This window comes from Ranitomeya imitator, chromosome 2, assembly GCF_032444005.1.
Source record: "Ranitomeya imitator isolate aRanImi1 chromosome 2, aRanImi1.pri, whole genome shotgun sequence".
Taxonomy (NCBI): Eukaryota; Metazoa; Chordata; class Amphibia; order Anura; family Dendrobatidae; genus Ranitomeya; species Ranitomeya imitator.
In genome coordinates, this window is record NC_091283.1 from 791,315,608 (window position 1) to 791,329,195 (window position 13,588).

General features: G+C 43.6%; 1 protein-coding gene across 2 annotated transcripts in view; it reads right to left on the reverse strand.

Moving 5' to 3' along the window:
• Positions 1 to 13,588, reverse strand: part of SYCE3 (synaptonemal complex central element protein 3) — a 72,471-nt gene that overhangs the window by 52,141 nt on the left and 6,742 nt on the right. Inside the window, exon 2 of one of the 2 annotated variants that reach the window (XM_069755877.1) lies at positions 6,085 to 6,172. The exons of the other annotated variant lie outside the window; for it this stretch is intronic. The gene's annotated coding sequence lies outside the window, so the exon portion shown is untranslated. The remainder of the gene's footprint in view (positions 1 to 6,084; positions 6,173 to 13,588) is intronic. 2 annotated transcript variants of the gene reach the window in all.

Below are 13,588 nucleotides of genomic sequence, written 5' to 3' on the forward strand. Positions count from 1 at the left end.
ACATTTTTATTTATTGTTTATGCTGTGTAGAAGTGTCTTCCCTTCCCTATATCATGCTATCAGGCAAGTGGCTCTGTATAAAATACTAAACCTGATGAAGGAGTCAACCCTACTTCAAAACGCGTTGTATGAATGAGCAAAGATCCAGTGAACATACACCATTGTCTTCACTCTATGGCAGCGGCCGTGAATCCACCACTCTTTATCCTGTTTGGTTTTAATGTTTATTCCCACCGGCATGTGGGTCAGCGGTCGGGGGAGCAGCTGCCATTCATTCTTACAAATAAGGAGTTGTGCCGGGTCACAACCCAAGCAGGTGAGCATATAAAATCCTTTGCTCGCTGTGTCGTATATTGAGGGTAACACACTTGGAGTGCCTTTTCTCTTTTTCTTTGTTATTTTATAAAAATGAAGTTTCAATCTATTGCTTGCAATTTGAAAATGTGGCAGGAGTAGGGATGGGCGAACCCGGACTGTGAAGTTCGGGGCTGGTGCCGAACACCTAGTGTCCGTGAACAGACCCTGAACACAGACTTCTCCAGGAAGTCTGAGAGTTCTTAGTGAACATCATGATTCGGTCTTAGTCAGACAGTCCGATAATAATGCCACCACAGATCTTTTTACTCAGCGGTTTTGGTGGTCAGGATGCACGGGAGTATGCCACCGCTTGCAGTGTATGGGCGCGTCCATCTGGGTCTATCCAACCATTGGTGATTCCCAGAAGACCTTGGGCTTATTCATCGGTCGATTTTAACACTGATCTACCAGTGTCGGCAGGTAATACTATAATATTGGTGGTGGTGTACAGATTCAGTAAAATGTCACATTTCATTGCGATACCCGCTTTACTTAATGCCAAGACCTTGGTGCAAATTTTCATCAGAGAGGTCATAAAACTACATGGGATCCCTACCAATATTGTTTCTGATCAAGGGGTGCAGTTTATTTCCAAATTTTGGAGGGCGTTTTGCACTCGTTTGGGGATCCATCTGTTGTTCTCTTCAGTATTTCACCTGCAGGCTAATGGGTAAACTGAATGGGTTAACCAGAGTCTTGAGACTTATCTTAGGTGTTTTGTGTCTGAGAATCAGAAGGATTGAGTTACCTACTTACAGTATCTTTCATGAATCTGTGCTGGTTGTCATTATTTATATTATTCTCTGCAATATATCTCTGAAGGCCTTCTCTTATGATGCCCTCAAAAAACTTTCCACACTACTGATGTCAGGCTTACTGATCGGTGCTTACCTGAATCCACCTTTTTGTCACCACCCTACATTTAATTGAAAGAAAGACACAGACTTCCCATCCCTCCACTTCCCATTTATTACTGTAAAAATAACAAACCACCATATTCCTCACCTGTCCGCCTGGAATTCGTATGTGATGCTGTCCAACGAAGAGATCCAACTGCACTATATCTGGGTTGTTTGTTGAGCGGTGACATGATGCAATCTCTCAGCAAGTGAGCCAAAACACAGAACAGAGATATGAGCATGATTATGCTCCTGCAATGTGTAGCATTGACGTGACAAAGGTTACCAGAGTTCATAGCTGATGAACCCTGGTCACCTCAGTGATGTCGCTGCGTGAGAACTTTCTCATGAGCGCTGATTTCAGTGTTGTGCCCAACAGTGGAGCAAGTGGATTTGTGGGCTCACTGTGCCACAGGACCGGTACTGCCTAGGAAGGGATGTAGATAAGCAGCTACCAGGTGTTCACAGGAGCTCCTGAGGGTGGAGACAGACTGGGCAACAGGTAGCCACCAGGTCCACAAAGATTAGGGTTATGTTCAGACACACTGGTCTAGGATACATGATCAGGGACTTGTCCGCACACGGACGGGGGACAATGTTCAGGCACTGGCAACATTGGGACCAGGGGACTTCAAAAACAGGGACAGGCTGCACCGCGACCACGGGACTTCGGATTCAGGACTGGCCACTCCAGGACCGGGGACAACATTCAGGTATGCCCACACCGGGACCAGGCATAACTATGATGTTGAGACATCCGGCATGATTGTAAATGGCCCACAGAGGGAGTCTGTGCTGTAAGTCAGTATTGTTGTTCTGGGACCTGTAGTCCTACAAGTATTGTTGTCTAGCTTTATAGGGAGGCTTACAGGGTTAGTTGGAGAGCTGGGCGGGTCTGACTAAACACACACACCTCCCATCTATGGGAGTGGTTACAAGTACATAATGTGACCAGGGTTTGGTCACATGTTCTCTGTGGTAGAAAGTGTATGGACCTGAATGGTCTGTGTGTAAGATCCTGGAAGGTCTATGTGTTGCGAGATCCTAGGAGTAGGATCGGATCCCTGAAGAGCACATGGTGAGGCCTTGGATCTGAAGGCCTGTGTTGGAAGATCCTGGGAGTAGGACTTCCTGAATAGCACATCCTGTGTTGGAAGATCCTGGGAGTAGGACTTCCTGAATAGCACATCCTGTGTTGGAAGATCCTGGGAGTAGGACTTCCTGAATAGCGCATGGAGTGGCCATGTATACAGAGTCTGTGATGTCACTGCATTGGGGGAGTTACTGTCCATCTGAGGATCTGGACTGTCAGGTGGCCTGGTGAGCAAGGCCTTGTCTGGGACAGTGATCCCAGTTCAGCAGTTTCCCTGGGAGAGAGCGTCAGCGTGTGGAACAGGAGCTCCTGGAAGGTAACCCAGAGTATGGGGAACTGTGTGCAGTGACAGGGGGGTCAGGGGGTCAGTTAATGAACTGTGCGGTCACCCATGGTAACTGGACGGAGTAAGGTCCAGCATGTTTAGAGACTGCAACCTAATGTTGTGTGTTGGTGTGTTGGTAATGAACTGTTCGGCGTGTGGTCACCCATGGTAACTGGACAAAGAAGTCCAGCGTGTTTAGTGACTGCGAGTTAAAGCCATATACTATAGAGTGCTAAGGGCTATGTGTAGGCCCGTGATGTGCAATATCGCCTACGGTGTGGTTTATGATGTCTGAATAAAATAAAATACACTGTTTATGTGAAAAAAACGTGCCTGTCTACGTTTATCCCATTGCCAAGCGAGTGCCCCCAACACAAGCAGTAAGCGCTATCTTACACCATTCTTACACTTAATAAACATAATAATAATAATTCCAGCAGTCCTGGGTAGGTGCACACGATCCGGAGTTGCTGTGGGTTTGACTATTTATGCAGCATCAAACCCGCAGTATCCAGATGTTACAGCATAGTGGATGGGATTTCCAGAAATTTCATGTCCACTACGTGTCCACAGATGCCTGCGGATCACCCGCGGACACTTACATGCAGTGTGTCTTTTCAGACATATTTAATCCTCACCCTGCCTAACTGACAGCTGCAGCTGGTACTGAGCAGTGTTAGATCTCAGCATCAGGAAAAACACAGATGAGCTGTCAGTCAGGCTAGGTGGACATTGGGTTTAACTTTCATCAAGTATTATACAGGCAATCTGACATGGATTTTCAAAGTCAGTAAAACTTCATTATCTGATGAATATATATATATATATATATTTATATATATATATGATCTATTTAGTAACGTATACAGTTTGTATTGTGTAATCTGGTGACCCATTCACTTTGATGCCAATATTAGCAAAGCCTTATGCAAGTAGCTACACATGACAGAAGTAAACAGCGCTCCATTTTCCAACTTGAATTATAGTGTATTAATTATATTTTCTCCTTGCAGCTCTCGATTTCATCATGTCGTAAATTGTCAGTTTAGGAATTCTAAACATTTCTATAATAAAAACACAACGTAACAGGTTAGAGAACTTTTTATAATGTGCACTTGTTTGACTCCTAATGAGTCAGACAAGTACCTATGAGCAGCATACATCAAGATCTATAGGCAAAATCTAACAGAATAATGTATTTGTTCTCTCCAAGTACTACTGTGTGCTAATTTGTGTTTTAGGTACTTTTTGCTGCTTTATCTACCTTTTTAGTTGAATTGTAGTCAGAAAGAGATATGGGTAAGAGTTGTAAAATTACCAAACTGATTAAAGAACCACTCCCATTAAGTTTTTTTTAACTAAATCTGTGCATATGTGTTTGTATTGTAGTGTGTGAGTGTGTTAATATACTGTACACCCCAGCTGCACCTTCTTTGTCATTTCAGTGCTTATCTGCTCCTCTTCTCACCACTCTTGAGACTATTCAGATCACTTTGTGCGTGAGCCGTAAATCTCTTTTAGGGCTCAATCTCACATGCGAGAAACTCGGATTAGTCTCACACATCAATACCCGGCACTCAGGAGAGGAGCGTACAGCTGCATGTATTGCTATGCGGCCACACGCTCCGATCTGAGTGCCGGGTATTGATATGCGAGACTCATCCGAGTTTCTCGCATGTGAGTATGAGCCCTTACAATGTAAGCTTATGGAGCCGCGGACCATAGACTTAAATTGTAAAAGGTCACAAAGAGCATAGCGTGAGCCAGAGAGTCTGAAGAGCATCAATGTCACTGAGAAGAGGAGCAGAGCAGCGATGGATACAGAATTTTGTTTTTTTTAATCTGGCTGTGTAGTAGCTTTCAATTCTGATGAGATGGTAGGGTGGGCGTTCGGTAGGTGTTTCCTAATTGACCTAGCTCTTGATAGCAGTACCTTATTTTGTGCTGTAATGGCTACCATAGTACATTTTAGTTCACACATCAAGGGCTCCTGTCTCAGAGTGTATCTTCTCAACAAACAAGTTCTCCTCTGGACATGTTCACATTATGTTGCAGCAATTACTGGACTGCTATACTTCAATTCCTTTTTTTTGTCTACTTCCCTGGCTTTGTGTCTTCAGGTGGGTCCTGCTCCACTTGTTTGTCTGCCTGGCAGCATACCTTGTTGTCTTTTTTTATGTTGCTATGTTGCATCCTGTAAATCCTGCTCACTGTGCCATTGCCTGTTATGAATAGGTAATTCAGAACCACAATGGACCTTGAAGTTCAGAGCACACAAGTGACCTGACAAAAACCACAAAACATAGGACGAGCTCTGAGACGTGGGAACTCTGCTGACCGCAATCCCTAAACCTATCAAACCACACTAGAGGTAGCCGTGGATTGCGCCTAACGCTCCCTATGCAACTCGGCACAGCCTGAGAAACTAACTAGTCCTGAAGATAGAAAAATAAGCCTACCTTGCCTCAGAGAAATTCCCCAAAGGAAAAGGCAGCCCCCCACATATAATGACTGAGAGTTAAGATGAAAATACAAACACAGAGATGAAATAGATTTAGCAAAGTGAGGCCCGACTTACTGAATAGACCGAGGATAGGAAAGATAGCTTTGCGGTCAACACAAAAACCTACAAACAACCACGCAGAGGGGCAAAAAGACCCTCCGCACCGACTAACGGTACGGAGGTGCTCCCTCTGCGTCTCAGAGCTTCCAGCAAGCAAGGAAAACCAAAAAAGCAAGCTGGACAGAAAATATAGCAACAAAAGTAACACAAGCAGAACTTAGCTTATGCTGAGCAGACAGGCCACAGGAACGATCCAGGAGGAAGAAAGACCAATACTAGAACATTGACTGGAGGCCAGGATCAAAGCACTAGGTGGAGTTAAATAGAGCAGCACCTAACGACTTAACCTCATCACCTGAGGAAGGAAACTCAGAAGCCGCAGTACCACTCGTGACCACAGGAGGGAGCTTGATCACAGAATTCACAACAATTGCCTATTGCCATAATACATACATAGCCATAATAATAAAAAAAAATTTGCCACCGTATGTCACTACATAAAGTTTTACCCAATTTGATGCAATGGGAGTTGTATACTGTAAATAAACACTCAAACAGTTGTAAGGCATCTGCTTTCACGTCAGTAATGGGGCAATGACCCAAGATAGTTCAACTTAAACTTCTTTATTATGCTAACTTCTGAAAATAAATTCAAAAGGTTATCATCCAGTTAGCTGCCGGATCATCCATAACAGTTTGTTGCCCTGGGTGACTGCACCACTTGTGGGTGTGGCAATGGCTTTGCTCCCTCTGGCTCTGGTCTGTGTTCAGTCTCACACAGACAGGTATAAACTGAGGCTCCTGCTCTACTGCTTGCAAAGCCAATACTGACACACCCAACCCTTACCTGAAAGTTCAAATGGGAATCTTGGACATGGGCCACTTTCAAGACCAGTACTGGAGAGAGAGATTCGCCCCACTACATTCCTACAGATCTGTCAAAAAAAAAAATAAAAGCCAATGTCAGGTTTTCCTAAATTTGGCTTGGTCAATGGCTTGACCAAGTCGATACTCACTTTTACTTTTAAGCTGTGGCTGTAATTGCAATGCTCTCCTGCAGGGTCAGAATGTTTTTATGCAGATCCTGGGGGACGCATAATGACCCTTGTATATGATTCCCCTCACTGCCTCACACAGTATTAAATTACAATGTTACGCATTTGTCTTAACTCCAAAACTGGGCTCTGGTCCCATCCCTTATGGCCGGCGGCATTTGCTGTGCTCCAAGTCGGTTTTCACGTTCAACTGCCGGGCCGTCAATGCGACTTAGATATTCATGTGTGACTGAGAATTGTGTAAGATTTGTGCTTAGGTATTGTGTGCTTTGGAGTTTGCCACCATCCATTATTCTCAGCTGAAATATTCCCGGCAAACTCCTGTGGTTTCTACAACCTGAATCTGGCTCAGATCTGCTGAAAATCACATTGTCTGCTCTAAACATAACAAACTGTTTTCATGTCAAATGCTCCTTCATCAGAGTATCTTCTCTACACACAAGTTGGTCATCCATTTGTTTGATTATCTCTTCATCTACTATAAGCATAATGAATTCTCCTCTGGACGTGTCCACATTAGGTTGCAGCATTTTCTTGACCGTTCTTTTTTTGTCTACATTCCTGGCTTTGAATCTTCTGGTGTGTTCTGCTTTGCTTGTCTCTCTACCGGGCAGTTTATCGCGTTGTCTTGTTCCGTGTGCCATCCGGAAAGTGCTGCCCACCGTGCCATTCGGCAAGTCCTGCCCACTGTGCCATCGCCTTCAGTCTGTGTGTTCAACCTGATCTGAGGTTTAGTGAATCCAACTCACCAGGTGAGTCCTAACATGCACACGTCAATAAAAATAAAAGACTTGAGGAAATTTTACAATTCCACATCAATTTACAAAGTGTTGAACCTGAAGTACAAACATTAACAATTGTAAAAGCAGTAGAATTATGTGCTTTGGCATGGTGTGTCCTTTGTTATAAAAGTCTATTCCAGAGAATATGCAGGCAAGAGCAGAAATGGCATTTCCCATCTGTGGCGTGAATGAATCTGTGTATATACAGTATGTTTCTGACAATGCCTGTGAGATAGCATCTATGTCCGCCAAGACCAAATCTCTGCAAAGAGTACTTAATTCAGCAGCACGATAAACACTAGATGCATCCATTTTAATTCCTGTATTGCTCATGGACCAAGAAAAGCTCCAGACACTCCTTAAAATACGCCTGCCAACTGTTTCTCCTCCCAACTGAAAACAAACTTTTAGTTTTATTCCATATCCAGAGAAAACATTTACCTGGGATTGAAGCTAAAGGCTCTGGTCACCTACTTTACCTCATAACATAGCCCACAGAAGTAATTGTAATTTGTTATAGAAGACTACCGATAGTTGCAATCAATTATACTGTATTACAAAGCGTGAGATTGTGAAATGTGAGCATAAACCATAAACCCTTGTTATATCTTTACTACCAACAAGAAAGTATTGTATTTGTTTTATTGGAATCCTCAAATCATGGCTTGAAAAATATTATGCAAAGGTGGACTTTATGGGACTGACAGATGAAAGTGTGACCAGAAACAGAGTGATGGCAGACTTAAATTAACAGACAAGATTTGAGGATCAGAAGCTCATGTGAATGTGGACTTCACACAAGGAAAGGAATGGAAACAGGCCCAAAAATGGTAACCAGTAATAACTAGAAAAAAAATTGTGACGTCCCAGGGTCCTGGTCGTCACAGTGACATTGCTTTCCTCACGGGGAGAGTGATGTTACACTTGGATGCAAGGAAGGATAACTCTCACCAGGTAAACACAAGCATGCAAAATATTCACACTCCAGGCCACAAGGGAGAGATTTTGATCCTATCTCTAGGCTACTCCTCTATATATATATATTGTGGTTTGGAGGGAAAGTTAGTCAGATAGTGCCTGATAGCAGACTGGAGCAGTGTGAGGCAGGAAGAACGTATGAGGAGCCGTGCAGCCACAACAAAGTGCTGCAGCTCCTGGACAGAGATAATACCGAAAGCAGAACAGATTGCAGCGAGTGTGTAGGAGAGCTAAGTACAGAAGAGTGATATCAGGGGAGACCAGCTACGAGCAGGCTGCCTCCCTCTGAGGCACAGATAACCAGTAGCAGGAACACCGAGGTTGTAAGGGACTCTATGACTTACAGCAGAGACCGGCAGGACAGCTGAACAGCAAGGTACCTGTCCGCCTCAGTGCCCAGGAGGCACAGTGACGCATAGAGCCCCGGGTCATGATAGAGATCCTGTAAAAAGGCTCGAGTCACCTGTCATACGGGTTTGTGTCCTATCCTATATGGGGCAGAGAGAAGAACTGTGAGGACCTTATCAGAAGCCATAGGCAGTAAGGGACTACAACACCACCGCGCTAGAGGAAGGTTTTAGTTCCATCTGGATAAGAGGACTCCCAACTTACCTCCAAGTCTGCCGGACCCTGCCTGTACGTGTGATCTGGTGACCTGGACTGCGGTTGCCTGATGCCTGCAGTAAACCAGGTAAAGAGACTGCACACCTGTGTCCTCGTTCTTTACTGCGCCATTCACCATCCTCCATCTACACACCGGGAGCCCTGGGGATATAATTCACCTGTGGGAAGTTATACCATCTAGCTGCCATAACATCACCCCAGAGGACCCCTTAAAGCAGTGTCGGTCCCCAATGACCGAATACCACAGGTGGCGTCACAAACAAACTTTATTCCTCACACCCCTTTAAAGACTTTCCCTTTTACATGGGCACCCAGGGCGACGGACTGGGTCGCCACTGTGACATCCCCCTGTGAACTCCGGACCCGGTATCGGGTACCCCATGGCCCTGGCGGGCGACTCATAATCATAACCAAACTGGTGATCATGACCGGAGAGAAACCAGGACTAGAGACAAGACAGAAAACTGCATTATAAGCATTGAATGAGTCTGATTAAAGAATCAGCAGCCCAAAGACTCAATCAGAACATGCTAGATGATTACATGAGATAGCTGAGCTTGAGACAAAGAACCTGAATGGTATGGTAAGCCCAACATTTTGATAGAATCAGTTGCTGCATGGGTGGCTCTGTAGGACATCATACTGTGTGGGGACCTCATACAGTGTGGGGAGCTTTGTGGTGACATCATAATGTGTCAGGGGACGTTAGTAAGTGCAGAAGGTCTTGGAACAACATCTTACTGTGTGGGAACATCCTATTGTTTGAGGCGCATACTATGTGGGGAGCTGTGTGGGATATCATACTGTGTGTGGTGGCATCATATCATGTTGTGAGCTGTTGATAAATGTATAAAGCTCAATAACAGGAGAAAAATAACTTGCTGTTTTATATAAACTTTATGAAAAACATTAAATTACAGTATATGTTTTTTACGTGATATAGAGAACACTTTGCATGTAGTTGGGCTTCGTGGGGGCATTATAATGTGTGGGGGGCTTTGTGGGGACATCATACTGTTTGAGGTGACATACTGTTTGAGGGGCTGTATGGGGACATCATACTATGTGGGGACCTGTGTGAGGACATTATACTGAGCGTGGGTACTGTGGGAGCATCCGATTGTGTTGTGAGATGTTTATCAAGGTACAACGGCTGAATAACAGGAGCAGAATAATTTGCTGCTTTCTATAAACTTTATAAAAAGCAGTAAATTATATGTTTTTAATTAGCTTCTACAGGGAAGAATACAGGTTACAATAAGCTCTATATTAACATTAATTATGCTTGATAGTAAGTGATATTAAAATTGATATAAAACAATAAAATGAGTAGAAATAAGTTCGGCCAATTGGGGCCTCCACAAGAATCATGGTCTTTCATGTACCCCCTTTGGAAAATGAATTGCCACCCCTGTCCTTGAATATTCTATCACACCTTGTAGCTACAATTGAAGATGATGTTTGCTGTCAGATTCTTTAGTGATTCACTGTTGTCAAATGAGAAAATATTTTTGGCCTAAATGTAGTATTTTGCTTAAATGTGGTATGTCATACCAATGAATGGTAAGCTCAGTCTGCTGAAATAGACACTCTTTAGAGCCCCCCTTGTTAACAGAAAAAGGGGATCCTGAGTATAACCCACCTTCTTAGACAATATTGGGAATTTGCAACTTTGGAACTCGTATTTACATTTATTGGCAACCATGCTGGCAAGACATCATCTGTAATTGTCCTCTTGAATTCTTCTCCTTTTTCCAGGTGTGTTAGGTTATATTTAGCTCTTTATTGTTGTGTTATATAATTATATTTAGTTTAGATAATCCATTCTATGCTAATGACATGAACAGCACAACTCTCTCTCCTGTCCTGATGATTTGCTACAATGTATCACTGTAGGTGTAAGGCTGTGTGCACACGTTGCTGATTTTTCGTGTTTTTTTTTCACGTTTTTTTCACTATAAAACCGCTATAAATCCGCAAAAAAAGCATACATTATGCAACCCATCATTTAGAATAAATTCCGCAATTTTTGTGCACATGATGCGTTTTTTTCCGCGAAAAAAAAACACATCGCAGTAAAAAAAAAAACGCAGCATGTTCATTAATTTTGCGGATTTTTTGCGGATTTCCCACTATATAATGCATTGTGAAATATCTGGAAAAATCCACAAAAAAAACACACCAAAAACATGGTAAAAAAGCACAAAAAACGCATGCAGATTTCTTGCAGAAAATTTCAGATTTTTCTCAGGAAATTTCTGCAAGAAATCCTGAACGTGTGCACATGGCCTTATTGTTGTGTTATATAATTGCATTTATTGAAAGAATAATCCCCAAAACATAATATTGAAGAGATATTACCATGCATAAAAGTTCATACATATGCTAAATTGCATGTAAAAAAGGAGCGACACGACTCAACATAGATAGATTAAACAGGAGAAACTGAGTCAAAAAGCGCTAATATTTGAAAAAGTGAACAAGCTTTATTAAATCACACATATAAAAGATAAAAACCATTAAATATGTAACACACTCAATACATTGAGCAACCAATATATGGCATAATATTTATGAGGTAAATGACAAAGTTACCAGAAAAAAGTGAGTGCCGGTAAAAATGCCTGCACAAATGGGATAACATTGCATACGAGAATGCTGTGTTATCCCATTTGTGCTGGCGTCGGTCGTTCCACGCTTAGCCTGGCCGTGCTGTGGGGTAGCGCATGCGTGGTTTTTCCGTAGACTCTGCTGACTGTGCTTGTAAATAATAAGCGTACTGTTAGTAATTTTGTTAGAGCCTTATTTGCCTTGATCGTTTCTACATAATAGCTGGTGCCTTATGATACTTTACTAGTGCTTTTGAGACATGGCTTTTATATATAATGATAATAGTATATACAGCTCTGACGTATTATACTCACCGGCCGCTGTTACATCCTTGTGCGCTTGTGCGCAGCCCTGTCGTGTCTGCTTCTCCCTGCACTCTGTTGCCTCCTCTCTGATTGGCTTGCTGCATGTTGATGGCTGGCGTCGGTCACCCCACGTGGTTTTGCTATGGGGCGGAGGCATGGAAGTGCTGTGCTTTGAGCTCGCTTCAGCGATGCGCCTGCGCGGCGGGTCAGTGTGTATTTGCCTGCGTCACATCAGGTGGTCTTGCATGCCGGGTATAAAGGGAGGGATTTTGCAATGTTAAGCCACGCCCCCTGAAAAGGTGATCTCGCACCGAAACGTGCGTCGGGGAGTGGGGTCTGGAACACTTGACCTAGCACCAATATGGGTAACTAATTATCTTTATTATGTATTGCTGTGTTTAACGCTTATAATGTTGGGAAATTGTTGGACTGATGCCTGCTAGTTTTTGATAGCCTTTTGCTGTTAAAGTGGAGGATTGGTGCCGGTAGTATCTGATATCCACATGGATCTGCACTAGTTAGGCCGGCTTCACACTCAGCGTATGAAAATACGGTCCGTATATTACGGCCGTAATACGCTGAAATGTCCCGAAAATAGTGGTCCGTAGCTCCTCCGTAGGCAGGGTGTGTCAGCGTTTTTTGCGCATGGCATCCTCCGTATGTAATCCGTATGGCATCCGTACTGCGTGGTTTTCTCGCAGGCTTGCAAAACCAACATACCGCTATAGAAATGATCCATGTGTCCCAAAAAGAAAAAAATATATATATATACTGTCTATATATATATATATATATATATATATATATATATATATGTCATTAGACACATATATGTATATATATTAATATTTATTCCAGCGCTATATAGCTTGAAAGCCGGTAATTCAATTACCGGCTTTTTCTTTCTCCTTCCTAAAGCCCCCGTCACACATAGCGAGATCGCTAGCGAGATCGCTGCTGAGTCACAAGTTTTGTGACGCAACAGCGATCTCAGTAGCGATCTCGCTATGTGTGACACGTAGCAGCGACCAGGCCCCTGCTGTGAGATCGCTGGTCGTGTTGGAATTGCCTGGGCCATTTTTTGATCGTTGAGGTCCCGCTGGGTAGCACACATCGCTGTGTTTGACACCTTACCAACGACCTCGCTAACAGGACGTCCCATTGAATCATCATGAAATAGCATCGTTGTACAGGTTGCTACAGGTCGCCGCATCGCTGCTGCGTCGTTGGTGAGATCTCACTGTTTGACATCTCACCAGCGACCACATAGCGACGCAGCAACGATCCCTGACAGGTCATATCGTTTTCGGAATCGCTCAAGCGTCGCTATGAGTGACGGGGCCTTAAAACCCGACATGATTTGAGACATGGTTTACATACAGTAAACCATGTCTTCTCTCCATTTTTTTTGCAGATTCCACACTACTAATGTCAGTAGTGTGTATCTGCAAAATTTGGCCGTTCTAGCTCTTAAAATAAAGGGTTAAATGGCGGAAAAAATTGGCGTGGGCTCCCGCGCAATTTTCTCCGCCAGAGTAGTAAAGCCAGTGACTGAGGGCAGATATTAATAGCCTGGAGAGGGTCCATGGTTATTGGCCCCCCCCTGGCTAAAAATATCTGCCCCCAGCCACCCCAGAAAAGGCACATCTGGAAGATGCGCCTATTCTGGCACTTGGCCACTCTCTTCCCATTCCCGTGTAGCGGTGGGATATGGGGTAATGAAGGGTTAATGCCACCTTGCTATTGTAAGGTGACATTACCGTAGAAAGCCGTATAAGGGCTCATCTCCACTTGTGTGAGAAAAAAACGGTCCGATTTACGGACCGAAAAAACTGATGTAACGTGTGCGATTGTCATGCGAGTGTCATGCGATTTTTAATCGCATCATCCGTTTTTACATCCGTATGACATCCGTATGCAATCCGTTTTTTTCTCTGCAAATATTTTTATACAATCATTTACAGGACTATTTACAGTGTTCTGTGCCACAGAATGGT